General features: G+C 31.8%; 1 protein-coding gene and 1 pseudogene across 1 annotated transcript in view; one reads left to right on the top strand and one right to left on the bottom strand.

Moving 5' to 3' along the window:
• Nucleotides 1–24,424, top strand: part of LOC140442663 (GTP-binding protein Di-Ras2) — a 1,562,201-nt gene that overhangs the window by 402,612 nt on the left and 1,135,165 nt on the right. Inside the window, exon 2 of the mRNA XM_072533657.1 lies at nucleotides 7,853–7,904. The gene's annotated coding sequence lies outside the window, so the exon portion shown is untranslated. The remainder of the gene's footprint in view (nucleotides 1–7,852; nucleotides 7,905–24,424) is intronic.
• LOC140442662 (peroxiredoxin-4 pseudogene) lies at nucleotides 17,609–18,641 on the bottom strand (annotated as a pseudogene).

Genomic DNA, 24,424 nt, shown 5'->3' with positions numbered 1-24,424 from the left:
TCCATATTTCTGTCTCCCAATGCATCTGTCGCAGTTTCTCATTCGTCTCCTTTCTTCCGCTCAGTAATTTTCGACACAATCTCTTGACAAATAGATGCACAAAACATGCATTTTTACACGCTGCTGGCATTTGCGTATGCATTTGAAATAATTACAAACCTTCAGCACATAAAAAGTGAGTGACGGCACGCTGATTTTATTAGGACGAATAATTAACCACAGACACATACACACATATACACAAGATTATATATATATATATATATATATATATATATATATATATATATATAAGAAAAAAGAAGTACTTGTGACTCGTTTGGAACAAATATATAACTGTTTTGGATGGGTTGGAGTCAATAATAGGGCTATTGGTTAACTATTTTTTTATTCTCGAGCTTTCAATTGTGTTTACAATTATTATCAAGAGCTAAAAAAGACAAAATACTTACAAGGTTGAACTAAAAAGAAAAAACAATTTTTGTTAACTTACCAAATAAAAATTAGTTTGGTAAGTAAAAATCACTGTTTACATGTTCAAAATATTTAATATAAAAATGTTTTGATCTAACAAATGTTTCTCCGAAAATTTCTATAATTTTGAAAACATTTTTTTAATATAAAAATAATTGAATTTATAAATAAGTTCAAATAGCAACCAATTACAAATAGCCTCAATGTCATAAATGCCAACATAAAATTTTTATTTTTGACAATTATATTGCCAAAAGTAAAACTTCGTTTAAACATTCTTTTTTGTTTAGTAACAAAAAGAAGAAGATTTATTCACCCTTGACAGATGTCTGAAAGAATGTGACAGATATATGGAGAATTAAATATGACATTTTACAAGTTTTATATATAAATCATAAAGAAAGAATATAATTATAAATTTTACTTAAATTTTGAATTTCAGATCTTTTGTTTAAACTCTTATCATTTTTGCTAATACAAACCATTTCCAAAAAAGTACTTTTAAATTTATTACTTTCACTACATAAAATTTTAATGTTATCAAAATCCATAATATGGTCTTTATCGATTACATGTTCTGCCAAAGCACAAGATGGTTTTTTAATTCTGCAATCACTTTTGTGAGAAATAATGCGATTTGAAAGATTTCTTCCGGTCTCACCAACATATTCAGCCTCACACTGAGTACAACTAATGCTGTATACTAAATTCGTTTTTTCAAATTTGTCTATAGGATATTTAGTTTTAGAATATAAAGATGAAATAGTTTTGATGTTCTTTGTTGCTATTTTTATATTGTCAATAACCTTTAGTGTTTGTATTAATTTAGGTGTTAATAATGGTATAAAAGGTAGTGAATGATAATAGATGTTCTGATTGTTAGATACAATGTTTTGAGATTGAGCAAAAAATGGTGTTAAATTATTTATATTACCAATATTAGAAAAAAGCATCCTATGTAGCATATCTGGAGGATAAGAGTTTTCAATTAGAATATTTTTTAATAACTGAAGATCTTCCTGTAGATAATCTGGATGAGAAAGTTTTAAAACACGTTCTTTTAATCCTGTTATAAGGTTCATTTTCATCTTATTTGGATGGTGAGAGTAATAGCTTATAAATCTATTACTACATATGGGTTTTCTGAACCATCTGGTTTTCAACATATTGTCTGTATTTCTTACAATTCTCATGTCAAGGAATGGTAGAGAATTATCTACCTCTTCCTCAACTGTGAATTGTATATGCTGATTATGACTGTTGAAAATGTTGACTGTTTCAATGTTGTTTATCAACTTTGTTTTTGATTCTAATATTTTTATATTTAATGGTGTATTTTATAAACAAATTTTTGGTAGTCCTATGGGATCTAGTCTTTCACCCATTCTAAGTAGCTATGTCATGGATGATGTTATCAGTGATTGTATCAGTAATTGCACTTTTTTCATTCCTTTTATTAAGAGATATGTAGATGATTTAGTTTTGGCACTTCCTAAACACAAAATTCATGAAAAATATTCTAATTGAAAACTCTTATCCTCCAGATATGCTACATAGGATGCTTTTTTCTAATATTGGTAATATAAATAATTTAACACCATTTTTTGCTCAATCTCAAAACATTGTATCTAACAATCAGAACATCTATTATCATTCACTACCTTTTATACCATTATTAACACCTAAATTAATACAAACACTAAAGGTTATTGACAATATAAAAATAGCAACAAAGAACATCAAAACTATTTCATCTTTATATTCTAAAACTAAATATCCTATAGACAAATTTGAAAAAACGAATTTAGTATACAGCATTAGTTGTACTCAGTGTGAGGCTGAATATGTTGGTGAGACCGGAAGAAATCTTTCAAATCGCATTATTTCTCACAAAAGTGATTGCAGAATTAAAAAACCATCTTGTGCTTTGGCAGAACATGTAATCGATAAAGACCATATTATGGATTTTGATAACATTAAAATTTTATGTAGTGAAAGTAATAAATTTAAAAGGACTTTTTTGGAAATGGTTTGTATTAGCAAAAATGATAAGAGTTTAAACAAAAGATCTGAAATTCAAAATTTAAGTAAAATTTATAATTATATTCTTTCTTTATGATTTATATATAAAACTTGTAAAATTTCATATTTAATTCTCCATATATCTGTCACATTCTTTCAGACATCTGTCAAGGGTGAATAAATCTTCTTCTTTTTGTTACTAAACAAAAAAGAATGTTTAAACGAAGTTTTACTTTTGGCAATATAATTGTCAAAAATAAAAATTTTATGTTGGCATTTATGACATTGAGGCTATTTGTAATTGGTTGCTATTTGAACTTATTTATAAATTCAATTATTTTTATATTAAAAAAATGTTTTCAAAATTATAGAAATTTTCGGAGAAACATTTGTTAGATCAAAACATTTTTATATTAAATATTTTGAACATGTAAACAGTGATTTTTACTTACCAAACTAATTTTTATTTGGTAAGTTAACAAAAATTGTTTTTTCTTTTTAGTTCAACCTTGTAAGTATTTTGTCTTTTTTAGCTCTTGATAATAATTGTAAACACAATTGAAAGCTCGAGAATAAAAAAATAGTTAACCAATAGCCCTATTATTGACTCCAACCCATCCAAAACAGTTATATATATATATATATATATATATATATATATATATATATATATATATGTCTTATATATATATAAATATATATATATATATATATATATATATATATATATATATATATATATATATATATATATATATATATATATATATATATAATATAAAATAAGTATTTTTTGGGCTTAGGTTCAATAAGTAGTAATAAATTTGGAACTAGAGTTTATTGTTCCATTGAAATTAACATTTTGGCAGGAAACCCTTGCCTTTGTCAAAATTCTAAAATATATAAAAAGTTTACAAAAACGTAAAACGGGACACTGACATTAATGAATGGATAGAATTAAAAATTGATATCTAATATCTTATGGTTTAATGTCATTAATATATAATTATTTTTATATGGGCGTATCGTTGGTGTTTTAGAAAAAGGTAAAGTGGAGATATGTTATGACTTTAGGTAAGTAAGCCAATTTTCTATTTTTTATGGTGTTAATAATTTCTTTGTCTTTTCTTAGCCTCTGGAGAATATTTATGTTACTTATCACCAGATTTCGAAAGACTCAAGGCGATCGTAATAAGACCCTCAACATACGTCGGTAGCACCACATTTCAAATGCCTCCAATCGTTTTATGGCATCTTCTGTAAGGATCTAAGAATTCTTATGCGTATATTGATACTTAAACATAAGTTGCAGAGAATCTTCCTAAGGCTATTCAAAGAGCTTCTGGCTTTTTCATTACAAGTTTTTATTTCATAGCTGTGATCCCAAGTATCCTTAATATTGCAGCCCAAATAGCATATTTTTTTCACTCTTTCTAAAGGTCTATTCTTAATTGTAATTTGGACGTTTATGCCGTATTCTTACTAATGATCATTCTTTTTGTATTCTTGAAATTTACTTTTAGGCAGTATTTGTTACGTGTTCTACAACGTTAGCCATTATCCTTTTGAGCCCCTGCGTACTATCTGCCAGCAACACTGTATCGTCTGCATATCTAATGTTATTTATAAGTTGGTCATTTACAGCAATCCCATCTTCTGATTCGTCCAAGGCCTCTCTAAAGATGTTTTCAGAGTATATGTTAAGTAATACCGGTGACAATATGCAACCCTGTCTAACTCCTTATTCGATTGTGAAGATCTCGGACAGTTCATTTTCTAATCGTACGGTTGCTTTTTGTTGGAGATATAAGTTTGATATCAGTCTTATATCCTTACCATCTAGTCCTGATGTTTTTAGGATATCGATTAGTTTCCCATGTGGGACTTTATCAAATACCTTCTCGAAATCAACAAAACATAAATACACATAGCAGTTGACATCCATGGCTCTCTGTATTAGACCTTGCAAACTAAAAAGTGCTTTCCTCGTTCTGAGTCCTGCTCTAAATCCAAATTGAACTTCACTCAGGTGTTCTTCTAATTTGGTGTATATGCGCGAGTGAATGATAGTAAGGAGTACTTTAAGTACATGGCTCATCAAACTAATTAATCTATGTTCTTTACATTTCCTAGCGTTAGCTTTTTGCGGAAGTGGAATGAATATTCATAGTAGCCAGTCTTTTGTTAAGTAACCAGTATCGTAGATGTTATTGAATAGCTTCGTAAGAGCTGTGATTTGGTGTGCCTGTAATATCTTTAAAATTTCACCATGCACCTCATCAGGTCCTGGTGATTTCACATCTTTAATCCTCTTATTGGCCATAGTTACTTCTTGGTTGGTTATTTGTGGGCCGAAGTGATTGTCTATTTTAGTCGGACTTCGTGCTGCATCGAATAAATCTTTGAATAAATTTCTATTGATTCATATATCTCCCTCTTCTTGTTGTTTTGCTCGGTTTATAAAATTTTGATGTTTGCGGAGTCAAATTTATGCTTATTCTCATTTCATGTTTTGTGAGCGCAGTGATGTTATTCTTGGCATATTTGTGAGAACGAATTCTGGATTGAAGCAGTGACTGCTTACGATCCATAGGTACACTTTCCCTCTATGGTGACAACCATAGATGCATATTTTCGATTCATCTGAGAACTGAGTTGGAATGCCGTTTTTACCAATCGCATCTACTCGTGGGGTGCGATAATTCGTCTCCATTCCTTGTCTTACTGTCCACTGTATACTGTTACCCTCTCTTATTACTTCAGGAAGCTGTTGTTGCACTTACTCGAAATTAAGGTGACGATTTCTTAATATTGTTGACACGATAAAGCGATCATGAGCAGTTGTAAATCGCTTTCTACTCGTTCCAAGTCGTCTACGAAAGGATACAGTGTCCTCACAACGCTAACACTTTTCGAACCGCTGCACGTTTCATATGTAGTTGTAGAGCAACAGCTTATGGGTCAAGTCTATTTTCTATTAATGCATAACACTAATTAATTATGAAAAACTAATAATATGCAATTTGTTGTTACAAAGACAATAATAACAAATTTTGACAAATTTCTTATTATCGTCGTAAACATCAAATAAACAACGTGATATATATTTGAATGCTCGAATCAACGCACTTTAATCAAATAAAAGGCAGATATCGAGCACAGTTTTTTTATCGAGCATCTTCAGAGACATTTCGTCAAAATTCTAGACTTATTAGCACTTCTATGAATGTTATAAACATTAAATGAAACATTTACACAATACTAAATAAAGGACAAACAGTTTAAAAAACTTTACATAAACAAACAAGACAAAATTTAAGAAACTACATTGTGTGTGAGGGAGAATCTAGAAAATCAGGATTATTCCAGGAGGTTTCAGGACTACAAAAACCCAAACACCTTCCAAAACCTTTTCTTCTTCTTGTAGTGCCTATCCGTTTCGGATGTTGGCGATCATCATGGTAATCTGTATTTTGTAAACTGCGGTTCTGAAAAGATTTGTGGTTGTATTGAAGTAGATTTTTCAGCCATGAAATTCTTCGACTTCCTGGTCCTCGTTTTCCTTCTACTTTTCCTTGAAGAATAAATTGCAGCAACTCATATCTTTCGCTGTTCATCATGATCTGACCGAGGTATTCAATTTTGGCTTCTTTTATTGTGGTTAACAACTATTTTCCTTTTTGCATTCTCAATAATAACTAATGAAAATAATTAAATAAAGTTAGGTGCTAATAGACAAACACAAATTTGGTAAATTTCCTAAGATAGTATGGACAATTCTCTCCTCAGAAATAACACTAGTCCCCCAAAAGCCTCCCAGTGAAAACGCAACGGTGGCTAAAAACTTTTAGTTTAAAATTTACGTCCTGCTACAACCAAATATTTGACACGCTTCTTTAATCGACTAAAAGAAACTACGACACTAGCTCATGGCTAGCTAACAATCAAATATATACTACTATCCAAGACGTACAAGGCAAGAAAATATAATAATCACACACACACACACACACACAATAATATCTCTGATGAGTCGGGTAGCAAAAATTTTCATTAGCAATATTTTTAATCGTATTTACAACAAAAACGATGAATATCTTCGCCGCTCACAATATAGTTTCAGAGACACAATCCTGGGACTAACGTTAATCGCTGAGAGGTGTTTGGAAGTGAAAATAAAGCTCTTGATCAAATCAAGCATAAAACATTAACAGAAATTCTCCGATAGATGGGATGGAATGGATGTGATATCACTATCATTTATAACACATACTAGAATCATAGAGTCTGCATTTAAACAAACAATGGTAATACTAAATTAAAAGTATGTTATCTACCCAATTATTTTTCATCTATATACTGAATAATATATATAATCATATCTTCGCTAGAAGAACACCCAAATGGAGCTAGAATCAATGGAATTGTGATGCAATATCATTATGACAATCATAGCAGAAAATAAAGAACAGCTCCAGATACATGAAATGATGACTATACTTACAGAAGAGAGTCCCAAAAAGGGGTTGAAAATTAATATAATACATACAAAAAGGTTAGTTTTTAGCCGAAACTTACAAGCCTATCACAATCTCATTATTACTTTCACTGGCATTAACATTCAACCCGTTTTAAAATATATATACCTGAGTAAATAAATAAATTGTCAACAAGATCACTTAAAGGAAATTTAGCGAAGAATTAAAATCGTCAGAGCAGGATGCATGAACGTGGGAAACATAATTTGTAACTTAAAATTGGATCCCTGTTGAATACTTCATGAACACCTAAAACATGAACACTTCAAAAAGGAAACATAAAACAATTTAACGCATCTGACAATGTAACTGAACAACAGAATGTTGTGAATAAGTTGGACAACAAGAACAAATAACCTGGTTAGCAAAGTTAGGAAAACCTCATATCTCGGACAAATAATGCACCACGAGAACTACTAACAACTACAACTAGTCATTGAGGGAAAAATTGAAAAAAAAAACATGATACAGGAACAAGTCGTGGCTTAGGAATATAAGAAACTGGATCAGAACTCAAGAAAATGCTCTCGTACAACAAGCTCACAATAGACAAAACTTTGCCATACTGGTCACCAACCTTAAATAGTGGTTGTCCACAGGAAGAGTAGGTGCTCAATTTTAAGATTAATTTAATATTTATAATACTATTTATAATATATGAGTAGTGGTTCTTACCGAAATAAAATTGGAAAATATCATTGCTAAATATATGAGCTAGGTATCTTGTATGCCTATAAATTATGTAGTGTAATAGTTTTAGAAAGATTTCCCTGTTTATATCCAAATGTCTTCTGATTGACTTTTTTTATTATTTACAGGGTTGCCAACCTAGGTTTAAAATCAGTAGACTGGTAGAAGATCAACTAATAAGTAAGTTTTGTTTGCATTTTATATTTAGACATGTGATGAGGAAAATACATTTTATTTAGTTAATAAACTATTTTGTAGTGGTTTAAAAGAGTATCGCATTATTAGTAATGAAAATATTTAAAATTGGAAGTTAAAATGTAAAATTTCTCTTTCTAAGAATTAGAGTTTATAGACTTTCAGAAGTATTTTTAAAAGACTTAGACTTAAAGTATATAAGTTAATATAATAATAAATATACAATAATAAATGAGTTTATTCTGGATTAGTTATTTATATACAGGATTATTCTATGTGAGTTATAATAAGACGTTTTAAAGAAACTTGACATAATTAATTACTTAAAATTTATGATATGGGACATATTTTTTTTTTTATTTCGAAAAATATGTGTCTCGACAGCTAATGGTCATTGACACAGGTACAATTTACATTCATGTTTACATGGTTAATACTTTACATTGGGTACAAATTATTTACAATACATTTTTTATAATACATTTTGTTTTATATTAAAGTGTATAACTTTGTGTTTTTTAAAAAGTTTAATACATTTTCATAGTTGCTGCTGTTTGAGATAAGTATGTCTTTTAGGTCGTTACCAAGATTGTATTTTCTTCTGGCCGCTAAGTAGTGTTGACAGTCAAGAAGTACATGTATTACGGAAGTCGTGCTGTTGCAGTACTGGCACAAAATCTGATTACTGGAATTCATTAGGTGTTCATGTGTAAGGCGTGTGTGCCCTATTCTCAATCTTCGAATGATAGATTTGTCCTTTCTTTTCATTGGTGGGAGCTGGTGGAAGAAAATGTTTGGTGGTAGAACGCTTAACTTGGTATTGCTTCTTTTCCAATGATCCTTCCAAAGGTCCATTATTTTATGTTTGATTATTCTTTTTAAATCTCATGATGTTTGAATGTCTGTTGTTACGTTAAGAGAACATGCTTGTTTTGCTGCTTGATCGGCTTTTTCGTTACCTGGAATACCAACGTGTGATGGAACCCACAATATTGTTACTGTATGGAGGACAGTAACAATGTTTCTTATGGACTGCATGTAGGACAGAGAGTCCGTACAGATTGCTATAGTTTTATCATCATTGAGTGGAGTTTTCACCGCTTGTAGTATTCCATATAGTTCAGCACTATAAATGCTGCAATTGCTGGAGAGTCGAAACAAGTTGACGGTGGTTGTAGTCGTTGTAACAACATAGCCAACACCTTCTTCAGTCTTAGATGCACCTGAGTAAAGGATCTTATCGAAGTTGCATTGATGTAGTATTTCGTAGAATCTTTGTTTGATAACGGAAGGTGATATTTCATTCTTATTATATTTGGATAATTCGATATTGAAATTTGGAAGTTTACATACCCATGGAGGAGTTTGAGGGACCGTGAAAGGGCTGGTCGACAATAGATTGATAACTAAATAAGGAATTAACATCTGTATAGTGGACGGTACCATTCTAGGATTATTAGTAACTGGTAATTGTCTATTACAAATGAGGTTTCTTGTGGGATTTGTGGGATTTGCTGAAACTCTAGCGAAATAGAGCAGTAAAAGTTGTTGTCGTCTTAGATGAAGAGAGGGTTCGAAACATTCTACATGAATGCTTTCCACCGGACTGGATCGGAATGCTCCTAAACAGAGTCGAAGGGAAGTATTTTGGACTACATTTAGTGAACGTAGTAGTGAGTTACTTGATGACATGTAGAGAACACTACCATAGTCAAGTTTGGAGCGAATAAGAGCTCGATATATTTTTAGTAGTGTTTCCTCATCGGCTCCCCAACTATAATGAGCTAGTGATTTAAGAAGATTCATTCTTTGAAGGCAGCTACCCTTAAGTTCTCGAATGTGTGGTCTCCAGAAAAGTTTTTTATCGAAAATAATGCCAAGAAGCTTTATTTGATCTACTACTTGGAGAAAATTTCCATTCAGAGTAATGCTTGGAGATTGCGTGTTTTGTCTTCTGGTAAAATGAATAACTTTGGATTTGGATGGGGAGAAGTTAAGGCCGGATTGACTGGCCCAGTTGTTTATTTTACTTAGAGTGTTTTGTAGTAAAGTCTTTGTGCTGGATGTGACCTTTCCATGACAGAATAATATTATGTCGTCAGCATATATTCCGTATTGTACAGGGTCGTTTATGAATGAACTAATATCGTTAATACTTAGGAGAAATAGGGTGCAGCTTAGGACAGACCCTTGTGGGACACCGTTTGTGGTTGTGTGCTGTGAGGAAGTTTTGCCATTAGTAATTACTTTAAAGGATCGCTCTGTGAGAAAATTTTTTATAAACGAATATATATTACCGGATAACTTGTTCTGGTTTAGTTTGTTTAGTATTACAGAAATCGGTATGGAGTCAAAAGCGCTTTCGATGTCAAGAGAGATTGCAATGACTTCATTTCTGTTAGATAGCACAGTCGCAATTGTTGATTGCAGAAGTATAAGATTGTCCATGGTGCATCGATTTGGCCTGAAGCCTGATTGAAATTGGTCGAGGATTTTATTTTGTTCAAGGTACCAAAGTAATCTTTTATTAACCATTTTTACTAGAAGTTTACATAATGTACAGGTGAGAGAGATTGGCCTGTATGAGTTTAGCGTGTCTAGGGATTGATCGCCTTTTTTGATAGGAATCGTTATGGATTGTTTCCATAGTGATGGGGATTTTTGGGAAGACGTTGTTGAACAGTTGGAGTATTTTCTCGTATGTATTTTGGTGAAGGTTTTTTAAAAAGATAGAGGGAATATCGTCAGGGCCTGCAGCTGAGCTTTTTGTCGAAAAAATGGCATCATTTAGTTCTTGGAAACTGAAAGGTATATTAATGGGATGATTAGTATTGCAAGTTTTGTGAGTAGCATCAATTTCGTTATGTGGATTAGTAGGATTATTTGATTTATTGAGAAAGAGTTGGGAAAGCATATCACTGATTTGTTGGTCATCTGTAATTATTTTGTCTTGAATGGTGAGAGCTGGAGTTTTGTATGATGTGTAATGTCCTTTCATTCTCTTTATTTTTGACCATACTTGAGTCGGTAAGGTATCTTTTGTAATAGAGCTGGTAAAATGATTCTATGAATTTTGTTTACTGTTTTTTATTATGCGTTTTGTTTTTGCTCTGAGCCTTTTAAAATCTATTAAGTCAGCTAGAGTGCGCGATTTTCGGAATCTGTTTAAAGCTCTTTTGCTTTCTTGAATTGCTGTTTTGCATGAGTCATTCCACCAGGGAACGTGTTTTTTTATTGGGTTAATTTTGTATTTGCCGATACACTCCTCTGCAGAGGAAACTATGCAATGGTTTAGTTGTTTTACGTCTTCGTCTATGTTATTTTGATATTTGAGTACATCTGTTCGTTCTTTTACAGTTAGTTTGAAAAGTTCCCAATTAGCATCTGAGATTTTCCATCTCGGTTTTGTATATTCCGATTTGACTGCATTGTTAGTAATGATAATGGGAAATTGATTGCTATCGAATAAGGTATCTAGAGTATGCCAAGTTAGTAACGGGTGTATTTTGGGATCACATAAGCTTAAGTCTATTGATGAGAAGCTTCCTGACTGAATATGAAAGTATGTACTATTTCCTGTATTTAATAAGTTAATATCAGTATTATTAATGACATTTTCGATTATTTTACCTCTACCATATGTATTTTTGTAGCCCCACATAGTGTTGTGTGCATTAAAATCTCCAACCATAATAAATGGGCCAGAAATTTGAGATATTAGGTTTTCTAATTCAGTGCTTGTCAATATATAATTAGAAGGAATATATAAGCTACATATTGTGATTTGTTCTGGACACCATGCTGTTATAGCAACAGCTTCTAATGTAGTGTTTAGGTGAAGTTTACGGTGAAAAATTTCAGTTGATACGAAAATTGATGTCCCTCCGCTAGCGCGTCGGTGTGTAGTTCTGATATGGTGATAACTAACAAATTTTTTTAGATAAGGGGTTGTGTGTTTCTGTAAAGTTTGTTTCTTGTAAACAAATAAAGTCAGGATTGGTTTCGGAAATAAGTTGTTCTATGCGTGCCAGGCGAGGATAGAATCCATCGCAAATCCATTGAATATTTATGAATTTGTTAAATAAGAGGATTTTTGAGACGTCTGTGAGTTTTGAGATATGTCAGAGATGTACTCATCATCAGTTGTTTTGTGTGAAAAGTCAAGATTGGATAATTTTGTAGAATCACCCATTAAGAGTTCGGTTTTGTCCTTAAATTTTTTTATAAGACGAGTTAATCTATTTTTGGTTGATTTCTCATTAAGGTTGGGATATATTTGGTATAACGTAGAAATAAGTGATTTGATGTCTGGTGTGAATTTTAATGCTTCTGCGTATGGATCGCTACTACCGTAACAGTTTTTAAGAAGAGCAATTATGTTATCTGCTGGGATTATGGTGGAGTTTCTTTATAAAGTTCGCGTATGATTGTTTTTGCCATTTCGGATAGAGTTGAGTCACAATTTGACCGTTTAAGTTTTTTCTTGATTTGTGGTTTGGAAAATCCGGCATGGATATTGGTTTGTTCACTATGAGTAGATTCTTCAGTTATGCTAGTTATATCGCTAGGAGAAGAAAGTTCTGAGTGTGTGCATTTATAATGTGTTTATGTATCTGTCATATGTTGACTTGGTTGTTCTAATGAGAAGTTGTGATTTGAGGATGTAAGTGGTACATTATTGACTGGAGGAGATATATCTGTTAGTGTGAAAGGAACAGTGTTGGTTTCTGGGCATTTTTCAGTAGTTGTGCATTCGGCTCTTAAAGGAGATGAAACAATTGTCTGGTCAGAAGAGGTACTTTCTAGTGGATTTGTACAATTTGAAGCGACATGCCCTGATCTTTTACAGACGAAACATTCCATTTTGTCAGTAGAAAGGAAGATGCGGTTTTCATTATCTTCGAAAAAGAACACAAGAGAGGTTTGAAGTTCAAAAGTTTCGGAGGGCGGGAAAACATAAACTTGTCTCCTAAAGCTAAGAATATGTGAGAATTCCTCTCCCGGAATGCCTGCTTTAAGAAATGATACTGGAGAAGCAATTTTTAGGCCTAGGCTTTTAACAGCAGTTTCGATAATTTCATGTGGGATACACGGGGAGACATTGGATATTAAGATTCTCTTTGTAGGAGAAACGAGTTTACGTATGTTTAAAGTTAGGGAGCCGATTTTGTATGGTAGGATGAGATTTTACAAGTTCATCTACTATGTTTTTATTAGTTAAATATATACAGACCCTATTGTTGGAGATTCTGGAGGCGAAGCAGATGTTCTTGGGTTCGATAATATCACCAATTGCTTTTACATAATCAAATAATTTGAAGCTGTCTTCGGCATGGAGTATGATTGCTTGTTCTTTCTTTAAGTAGGTTGTTTTCGGTATTGTTTTTGCTGCTGTTACATATGACATTGTAGAAATGTTGTTGTTTGATGTATCTTGTTTGTTGCGGATTGTTGAATCTTGTTGTGACATTGTTGTGGAAGGAACAGTTGGTTTAATGGTATTTCCTGTGCTGCTCATGTACACATAAGCTGCACGTCAATTGTTGGTGTTAACTGACAATTTAATTTTTAATGAACTCAATGCCTGGCCTATAGGGCCGGCAAATTATTTGTATTAACTGTTTTTATATGATAAAGTTTTAAATCACTTTCTGATAAAAAGGTATTACTTGTTCTTAGCGTACAAAAACCATATCGGGCACACTACACAAGTTTTTAAACGATATATTCGATGCTGAACGCTTACGATGTTCACTCGTCGGCGGCTCAGACAACACCGGGACATATTTGATATGTATATCCAATTATTCGAAACTATTTAGATTCTCCCACTACTTTCGGTTTTACCATATTTTATGATCAATTTTATTTTGAAACAATGTACGGTTTGATACCATGTATCTTTATAAATAAAAAAATTAAAAATATCTTTTTCGGTATATATATTTTTTAATATTTAAAAACTTACTATGACGTAAAAACTTTCCCGTAAAATGGTATAAAATTTATTAAAAAATATAAAAAACATATGCAAAATGGATTTATAACTTTTCAAAACATTTTCAATCCTATCGGATCATCAGTGAGAAACGTCTATAAAGTAATTGGAACTAACCACAAAATAAGGTCGGACGACCCTTAAATTACATAGTTAAAGTAATAAACATTGTAATTGTTAAGACACTAGGTAGATGATAAGGGATTACAATTGTTAACTTGACTAAGACTTGATCCATTGAGTGGCAACAACCAACTGTTTAAATTTAGAGCGATTGGTTGATTTCATAACAAAATTACTAAAAAAAATGCAAAAGACAAGAAAAAAATAAGAAAAGACCCTAAATCTGTGCACGAGAGGCCCATATCCTCAAGCGCCAAGTAGCTGAACTGTACATAGCCTGAAGCGGAGACTTGAGACCCCAGCAAGGAATTTCAGATTCGATCAGTCACCAGAGATAACAGGTAAAGAGCGCCTTACGCTTACCTACTTAGATCAGGATAGGATATCGTGTTGTAGTTCGCATCAAAGTGCTATAGTAAAGAAAGGAATAGTCTGAATCATTGGTACGCTGTTGAGTGACTATTGATTACAAGAGTTAATCCTTTTTGCCCCTATAATTTCTAACACTGGAGTGTTATTCTAAGGGGTGTAAAGTCTCATAGCCTGAATCAAATTAAATTGTTTGCTTTCTTCTTTCATCTTGAAAAAGCATTCTATTTATATTCCTTCCAAGTTCGTATTTTTGTTTCGTTGTCTACTGCTATCTGCATGTTGCTTTCAATTAGTTTATTTCCTTGCACGTGTCTATAGCTTCCAATGATTTTTCAGAAGTGATGAAATTCTTGTAGATTTTCTATTTAATTGCATTTTTCATTCAACCAATTAGCCTTTGCTTCAAATTATATCTGATTTCTTATAATTCTATCTTTGTTGTTTCCAGAAGCTTTCCACGTGTAGAGCCGGCGATTTGGTAATTTGACATTTTAGTTAAAAGGCCCTAATGGTTTCCAGGTCAACAACTAACACAAACCACGGAGGAAGCTACAGCTACCTGAGGAAAGAAATGCCAAACGTTAAACGTTTAAAACAAATGGAATAGGTTAATGCGAGTAAATAATAAAGTAAAACGTAAGGGCATGTCTCTAAACAGGAAAACAAAAAACAAAATATGTATATCGATGGAAGGCAACGGTATATACGTAGTTCTGACTATGTTGGAAGAGCCCGATGATTTCCAGGGCAACAACTAACAATAACCGGCCATGCCATTACATTTTACTTTCTATTAGTTCTAAACGTTTTTACGTTTGGCATTCCTTTTCTTCAGCAGCTATAGCTTCTTCCGTGGTAATTGTTATTTATTGTTAGTAATTTTCTAACTCTAATGCCACAAATTGGTCGCATGGCTCCTGTCCCAAGTAAACATGCTCCTTTCCTAAAAATTAAATTTTTTTTTTCTCATCTTCGCCTTTTATGACTTGGCCCCCTTTTCACGTCCAACAGCGATATATATATATATATATATATATAAATATATATATATATATATATATATATATATATATATATATATATATATATATATATATATAAATATATATATATATATATATATATATATATATATATATATATATATATATATATATAAGAGTAAGAAAAAAGAAATACTCTCGAATTTATAAAATAAAGGACACAAAAGTGTACAGAGAAATGTTTATAAATACTCTAATAAAGGTAACTACATTTCGAGCAAACACTGCTTTAAGGAAATTTCATGGTGGGGCTACTATTGGTGATTAAAGAGGTTTAAAGGAAGGAGGCAAAAACAAATTATAAGATGAAATAATTCAAGCAGTTCTTAGTCAAATAATAAATTACCTAAAAATACATTTCACACTACTTTTGGGAACAAAGGGAGGTGAAATATTTACCACCTGGTACCACTTTACAACAAATTTATGATATCTACGAGTAGGAAGAATCCAATCCCGTAAGCTGAATGTGATACAAGAACATATTCAACACGAAATTTAATTTTAAAATAAAGCCATTATAAAAGACACCTGCAATGTTTGTGATACTTTTAAAATGAAAATAGATAATGAAAAGAATATAGAAAAAAAAAATAATAGTTCAAGCAGAAACATAATAACCATTTGCAAGTTGCAAAGGACGCACAGAAAATAAGAAGAGATGATTTCAAGATAGCGACTAAACAAACAGATCAAGAGTGTTTAAGTTCTGACTTAGAAAAACCCTACCACTTCCCAGAATACTTACAGGCATAGTATTTTATAAACGTCACTGTGAGTGTATAATGCAGGAATACACAGAACTAAAGAAAATAGAGGATATTGCCACGTTTGGGTAAAAAGTTCAGCTGGAAGGGGCGCCCAAGAAATAGGCTATTGCTTTATAAAACATGTCCCAGGTAAATTAACTCCAGAAGTCAAAAATCTTACCCTTTGGTGTGATTCTTGCGGCGGCCAAAATCGAAATATTAAGTTAATACTTATGCTTAAATCAATTTTGCATGGGATACGCACAAACTTAGAAAGCAGTATCGTAAAATATCTCTATTCTGGTCATAGTTTTTTGCTCAACGACACTGATTTCAGTGATATTGAGTCGGCTCTAAAACTGCGACAAAGAATATACACCCAAAATGACTACATCGAGGTAATGCGTTCTTGCAGAAAGCAGAGGCCACTGTTTGTTACCCAAATGCACGTCGAAGATTTTTTAGGGGTAATGAACATTGAAAAAAAAATTACTAATCGGAAAGTGACAGAAGGTAAAGAAAAAATTATATGGTTAAAAATTAGGTCAATCAAAATAGAAAAGCATGACCCATTTCAGCTAATGATACAACAACAAGATTTTTTACAACCTTATCAAAAAATTTCTATTAAGAAATCTTCTCGAGGTAGAACTGGTAACGAAGACATCTTTAGCGATTTAATACCACTGTCGCCTAACGGGAAGCCTATCGCTGAGGCGAAATTACAAAATTTAAAGGAAATTATGCACCTTATTCCTACCGATGCACTGCCTTTTTATCAAAATTTTCAGGGTGCCAATATAACTGACTATGTTGAGGGTTACAATGTCAATACTGAAGATTTAGATTTTAAAGTGGACGACGTAGACTAACATTAAAATTTATTTAATTAGTACATTAAATAATCATATCCTTAACTTTGCGGTAAATGAAAATAATTTTTTTAACTTTCCTTTTGTTTTTATTTAATATTGTTGGTATTAATTTCCCACTTTGCAAAAATCTACCAATCCACAAAAATTTCCCATTTCTCTTTTTATTTTACAATTAAAATATTTATACATGTAGAAAATACCAAAATAACTATCTACAGTAAAAAGGTAACAAAGTAGTAGCAACAGATCCTATAGATTTTTTAAATCAATAAAAACTTTAAACTTGATTATCTGTTTATCACTATTGAGGGTTGGTAGCTTTCTGCATAACGCCGTCTATTTTGAAACTGGATCATGTTTTCTTCTATTTAGATACTTTTTAAGGAGGTCCACTTTAAGCAATTATTTTCCGAACTCACCAAACGCAAGAATTTGGAAAAATTATACTTTTTTATATTAATTTTTTATTATAATAAATGAAAGTTAAATATAAATGAGTCATAACAATATAAAGTAAAAGGTATGTACTTTTAAAATCTTTTTTTTGGGTCCGATTTTAGGCACTTTCCTCTACTCCTATTCTTAAATGTATGTAAAAATGACTTTGATTAACTACTTTATAAACGTAGTAATTTTGCAGTGGGATCCTAGACTATTATATTTTAAGCTAAAGCAAGAAAAAGTATAACATAAAATGGTATCTGTCATTTATCCTATGGCTATGTATTGTACATGCATATTTATACAATTATGATTTAAATAAATTTTAATTAATTTTTAAAATTTATTTATAACAAGAAATATATAGCATATAACACATTATTTATCTCCATTTTCAATTTTGTCAAAAAATTTCTTTTTTTCTTTTTTAGGATTCTTAGAATTAGGTGTCCAATTAGCTGGGCAAACATTTTCATTGTCATCTGTATACTGAAAAGCTTGTACCAGTCTATATACTTCATCGATATTTCTTCCTACCGCTACGTCATTAATTGTAATTTGTCGAATTATACCTTTTCTATCAATTATAAAAAGTCCTCGTAAAGCATGACCAACATTTTGCAAATATACTCCGTAATCCTGTGATATTGTATGCATCATATCGGATAGTAAAGGAAAGTTAACTTTGCCTAAACCTCCTTCAATTCTGGGTGTATTCATCCAAGCCAGATGGGAAAAATGAGAATCAACTGAACAAGCTACTATCTCAGTATTTATCTCCCTGAAGTCTTCCAGTTTGCTATTAAACGCCAGAATTTCAGTGGGGCAAACAAAAGTAAAATCAAGTGGATAAAAGAAAAACACCAGATATTTACCCAGATAATCAGTTAGTTTGAGAGTTACAAATTCATCACCTTTTGCTGCAGTTCCTTCCCAATATGGTGCTGGTTTAGACACAAAAGCTTTAGTTAAAATTTGAAAGTGAGATCCGTTTTCTTCCATTTTTACAGTAGATTTACATTGACATTTTGCCATTGACTTATTTCTTATTTTTTAAAATCTTAATAACATTTACAAATTTTAGTAATTCAATTGTGACATATAACATGACATAATACTGTAATGACAGATGTTTCTAAAATATCAGAAGTAGTAAACACAAATATTTTTGTATTAGTTGCATTTAATATATTGGCTTATAATTATTTTAATAATCTACTCAACGACAAAGAAAATATTTTTCTATTCTGTGTTTACGTTAATTTAATTTAATTAAAGACTATTTATTCATGAATAAATAAAAAATAGTAAAATCAAATTACACAGAATATACTAAAATATTGTAGTAGAAAATAAAACATAGTGATATTGATAATCTGAGTGTGGGACGTTCCACGCCCATTTATTTTTAGACTTTATGAATCTTACGATGTTGCGGCATCTATTGATCTTCACTTTCATAATATGGTTTATGTATGAAATTTTTCAAACAATGATACAGTTTCGCTAAGATTGAAACCAGGCAGGACTTCTTTGATGCTAATTAATGCATGTGATGCTGTGATTAATTTTAATTTTTATATGGGCTCTAGGTGACTCGAAGATCATCGCTGTCATAAAATTTTGTATCCATGACCTCGAAAACCCTCGAGTAATGGCTTTTGACTTTAGAGACGAGGTTCACCTAGGGCACCATGTAGCTCAAGAGCCATCGCCGTCATATTATTCGTATTCAGCAACCTCAAAAACCTCCAAGTAATGGAGGTTTGCATTCCATCGTGTTTTACGGCGTCAAACGCTTTTTCATAATCAAGGAACGTGATGCATATATCCTTTCGTTGGTCCATGCAGTTTTGTTCAAGTAGAAAGTTGTTTCACGTGTACTCAGTCCGCTTTAGAATTCAAATTGTGTCTCGTTGCTTAGTTATTCCGGTTTTCTGAACATTTTTGTCTGGAGGATAGAAGAAATACTTTAAGCAAATAGCTCATTAAACTGATCAGTGTGCGATCTTTACATTTTACCGCTTTTTGTAATTTAGAGATCATTATAAAGGTTAAATAAAGCCAATATGTTAAAATGGGGCCGGTGTTATATATGACATTAAAAATTGTTAATTAAACTAATAAATATGTTAAATAAACCATTTTTTGCTATATTTTTACGAGAAAAATGTATAAATAAAACAATAAAACTTAAAGATTTATTACCATTAAATAAAAATTTCTAAAACAGTAAAACCTGACACACTTCCAGGTAAACATTAAGCCTGCCTTTTACCGAAGGTAAGTAGATCAAATAACAATTTTACCAGCAAGATGGCCAGTTGAAAACTAGTTTTATTTTTATTATTAATTGTAACAGCACGATTAACAATTCTTGATGGTATGTTAAGACTTTAACAGAAAATAATATTTTTTACTAACTAATGTTTAATGTTTCGATTTTAGCCCTTTCACCGCAATCCTTTTTAAAACGAAGGACTTGACAAAAGTTAGTGTACAGACTTTCTAGTTTATTTTAAAAGCTACAAAGTGATGTATATTCAATTTTTTTTATGCCCTTTGTTTTAAAAAGAGTTGCGATGAAAGGGATTACTAAAGTCTTCGACCGTTGTGTTCAGTTGTAATGTTTTGTTATCACGGTCGGCTTACTCACTTGTGTTTGTTTGTTATTGTGTTGGAGTGTTGTGGATACGACTAAATTGGTTGTAAGTTTATACCAGATTTGTTTATTCATACTTTTGCTTTTTGTTTACTATCACCGACCCAGTTAAATATTGCAAATTTAACCTTCGACCATGACCTACATCTATGAGAACTGTTTTACAGAATTCGCCGAAACCGACAAATATAATAAATTACGTTGAAGTGGGGATTGTTGTAGAAATTTTTGTATAAAATGCTCCGGGCTTAATAAAACGACCACAAAAGCCCTCTTGGACCCAAAATTTTCCCATCTAAGATTCTTTTGATATTGTGTGACTCACCAAGCTTAAAATACTTAAATGAAAAAATTACCAATTTATCAAAAAATCAAACACCTTTAGAGAACTTAAAAGCCGTAATTCAAGTAACTAAAAACTAACTGATAATTTGTCTGTTTTCATTGAGACATACGTTTTAATATCCAAAAATAAGAGCAAACAGGACTATCTTACAAAAAAAATTGACGAGATCCATAAAATAAATAACCTGCTAATTCATGACAATGTTTTAAAATCTATAAGGCAGATGAAACAAGATATTTTTAATATATCATCAGTTATTTTCGGCTGTTCTGATGACACTATCAAGGTTCAAATCGAAGACTCAAATTCAACTGAGATTAAGATGATGATAGAGAGGCTCTCTTCAAACATCAGTGAAATATATAATAAAATGGGGAATCTTACCAAGAAATTATTTAATATACCAACGAAAAAAGAGTTTTAAAGAAAAATACATTTTATGTCACCTCAAGTACCCAAACTGAATTCCCTCAACATTTAGAATCAACAGAGAAAAAGCCAAAAATTACACAAGAGAAATGCCATTTTGTAGTTGTTACCAGCTTAACCCCAATTAACACCCCTATACAAGTTATTCACTTTATTAAAGAGAAGCTGGGTATCAAGGAATATATTAGATATTATGTCCTCCTTTAAGATTCCGACACAGCTAGTGGTTCCTCATTCAAAGTAGACATACAATCTAAAACCTCCATTGACTTATTATTTAATAAGGAAATTTGGCCACCAGGTGTAAACATTAAATGGTCTACAGAATCTTCATATTCCAAACCAATGCCTTCATCTGAGTCAAATACGAGTTCGAACAACATCAGAAGTGGAAAATATAAGAATAGTCACAGACAAGCAGGTCATCGAAATTTGCAAATCGAAGAATGCTCTCCATTCTCATAACTTCATTAAGAAGGATACTTTGGAACCATCGAAAAATCTGGATCCTTTGACGTCACCAAGAGTTAGATTAACCAATACCTCGAACAGTCGATATCTTCTAGCAAGATTAAGGGAACCGGATATCTTGAAAGCCATCAAACTACATCTTGCTTTTCTACACGACCAACCTGCTTCAGTTGTTACGAAGGATTCACCAACACAAGCGTTAAAGGACTTCCCACTACTACAGAAGATCTACAAAAAATCCTTCTAGAATTTAACGATGCCTATGGAATTGGTAAAACTGAGGTGAAAGTTGATCTTACTGCTTTTAGGTCCGTTCTCACTTTGAAAAAAATTATTCACCTACAAAAATCAAGGGAAAGCCACCGAAACTACTATTCTATTGCCTCTTCAAAACGAAATTTTTACATAATATGACGTGTTCTGTGGGACTAGAAACCTCACATTTTTATAGTGATGACAACTTTAGCATGGTTCTGATTAATATTCGTTCTATAAGATATAAAACAGATAAATTATTTTTGTTTCTAGAGGAATTAGGATTTCCCCCGATAGTTGCGGTTACCAAACACTGGCTTGAAGTTAACGAGCCTTTTTTTGTAGAAAACTGTACCACAATTGCTAGGTATCATCGTCCAAGTTCAGCTCATGGTGGCACATGGTGAAGTTTTCATTGGTTTATAACAAGAATCTTAATCTATACATTCTCTGCATTTATAGATCACCTGACTCTTCTACCGAACTATTTTTTCAGAAAGTATTAAATGTGTTAGGCGATCTGCCCAATAAAAGCAGAAAGATTCTAAGCGGAGACTTAAATATTAATTACGCTGTTGCTGGTGCTACCCAAGTATCCTTGGTCAATATATTCGAATCGTATGGTTTCACAATACACGTGAATTCTCCTACAAGAATTACAGAAGAACAACATCTACCGTAATTGATTATATTGTCTCATATTTCTCACCCCTTGATGTACTTTCTACAATTATTAATGCAGGACTCTCTGACCATAAAGCAGTATATACCAACTTTAACATTCTTAACAAACAATCCTCAAAAGCCCAACGTTTAGGTAGGATTTTTTCAGCCCAGAACTTTCATAAATTCCAAAATTTGTGTTTGAGTTCTGGATGGCACTTTTCCTCTGTGGACGTGGACTATTATTTCAGTAATTTTTAGGTAAGCTTGTCTATATTTTTAATAAGGCATTTCCTTTAATTCAAATTAAGTCAAAACATCGCAAACCCTGGACTACCAAGGGTATCCGCATATCAGCTAAGAATATGCGTTTACTACTATACATCAAGAAATTTACTCCCAATGTCTTTGTCACTGAATATATCTCCAAGTACAGAGGAACCTATCGAAAACTTATCAAAACAGCTAAAAAAATGTACTATGAGAATCGTCTGGGAAGCTCTAAAAATGTTGCAAGGGAAACTTGGCCCATAATAATAAATGAAATAAAACTAAGACAGTTCAAACATTTTCTCTTCCAAACCCTGAAAATCTAAATGAATACTTCGTTAATGTGAGTAAAAATATAACATTAGCTATTTTGCCAAAACAAGATCCTATTTTCTATCTTCTTTAAGCCAAAAAAGATCTCAAATTCATTCTTTATAAGACCAGTTGATCAATCTGAACTGGTCCAAACAATCAGTAGTATCAAAAGCAAATGTTGCTGTGTGGACTATCTATAAAAATTTTCTTAAATCTCACAAATAATCTGTTGGAAATCCTGGTCTCACTAATTAACGATTCCTTTGAAAAAGGTATATTTCCAGAGTGTGTAAAGACAGCCGTTATTGTTCCTCTTCATAAGAGTGGTGATGTTAGGACATTTTTAGAAAATTAGTTTAGTGCGGCAACATAGAGCCTGTCACATGTCTGTGCGTTTTATGTTCAAGATCAGACAATCTGACGGGATCAAGTCGGAAATTGACAATTTGACATTAATCAAATAATTTCCAAGAAGACGCCACGTTTTTCTAGTATTTACAAATTCGCATGTTGTAATAATTAGTTTGTACAAAAAGTTAATAAATAATTCTATTTACTCACACAAAAGATAATTTACAGTCCACGCCATTAATTAATATTATCTACCATAAGATAATCCAACTTATTTTGGTCACTTCTAACCGGAGAGTGTGAGTAAAATAGAATCCATAGTTGTAACTAGAGGCTGTTCAGAGGTCGAAGACAGTCCCGTTTACCATTTATAGGATCCAAATCTATCAGTACATGTGAGTTTGTTCCATTTCTATTATCTTTCAGATTTGATCAGACAGTGTATTTGAATTTAAATTACTTACCATAAACAGGGTTTTCCATATTTTGATTGTATAACGCCATAGATTATCAATCAGCTAGTATTAGTATTCTAGCAAGGTATTTCTAAATATTATTCTTAAGTGTTGTTTTTGAAAGATTGCCATAAATCTTAAAAATAAGTAGCTTAGCCAACAATATAAGAATCAGAGGTTCTTATAAAGCCAAACTAACAAGTTTCGAGAACTTTGTAAATGTATTAAAAAATGCTACACCATCTCATCTAGCAAACCTAAAATATCAGAAGTTCAGTTAAGACATGACTCTGGTAGCAATTTGTTAGTTGAATTTGATCAGATCCAACTACAAATTGAGATTGCTACCAGTGAAGATAAACTATAAGAACAAGTTGATGAAAGAGATGCTTTTGAAAATAGGTATTTTAAAGCAATTAGTTTTTTAAAAGATTACATTAACACTAATACAGAAATTAATACATTGCCTTCTAGTTCTACACCACATCTACACCGTGATAGTCGCGGTGACTATCAAAAAAGAGTTTTCCAAGTTAATGTTGCAGAAAGAAAGTCTTGCGTTTTATGTAAAGGTAACCATTTAATATATTCATGTATTGAATTCCTAAAATTAGATACAAAAAATAGATTGTCTAAAGTCAATAATTTAAAGTTGTGTCATAATTGTTTGAGACATGGACATAAAGC

This window comes from Diabrotica undecimpunctata, chromosome 6, assembly GCF_040954645.1.
Source record: "Diabrotica undecimpunctata isolate CICGRU chromosome 6, icDiaUnde3, whole genome shotgun sequence".
NCBI lineage: Eukaryota > Metazoa > Arthropoda > Insecta > Coleoptera > Chrysomelidae > Diabrotica > Diabrotica undecimpunctata.
Note: the sequence above shows the minus strand (reverse complement) of the source record. Positions and strands in the feature narration are given on the sequence as shown.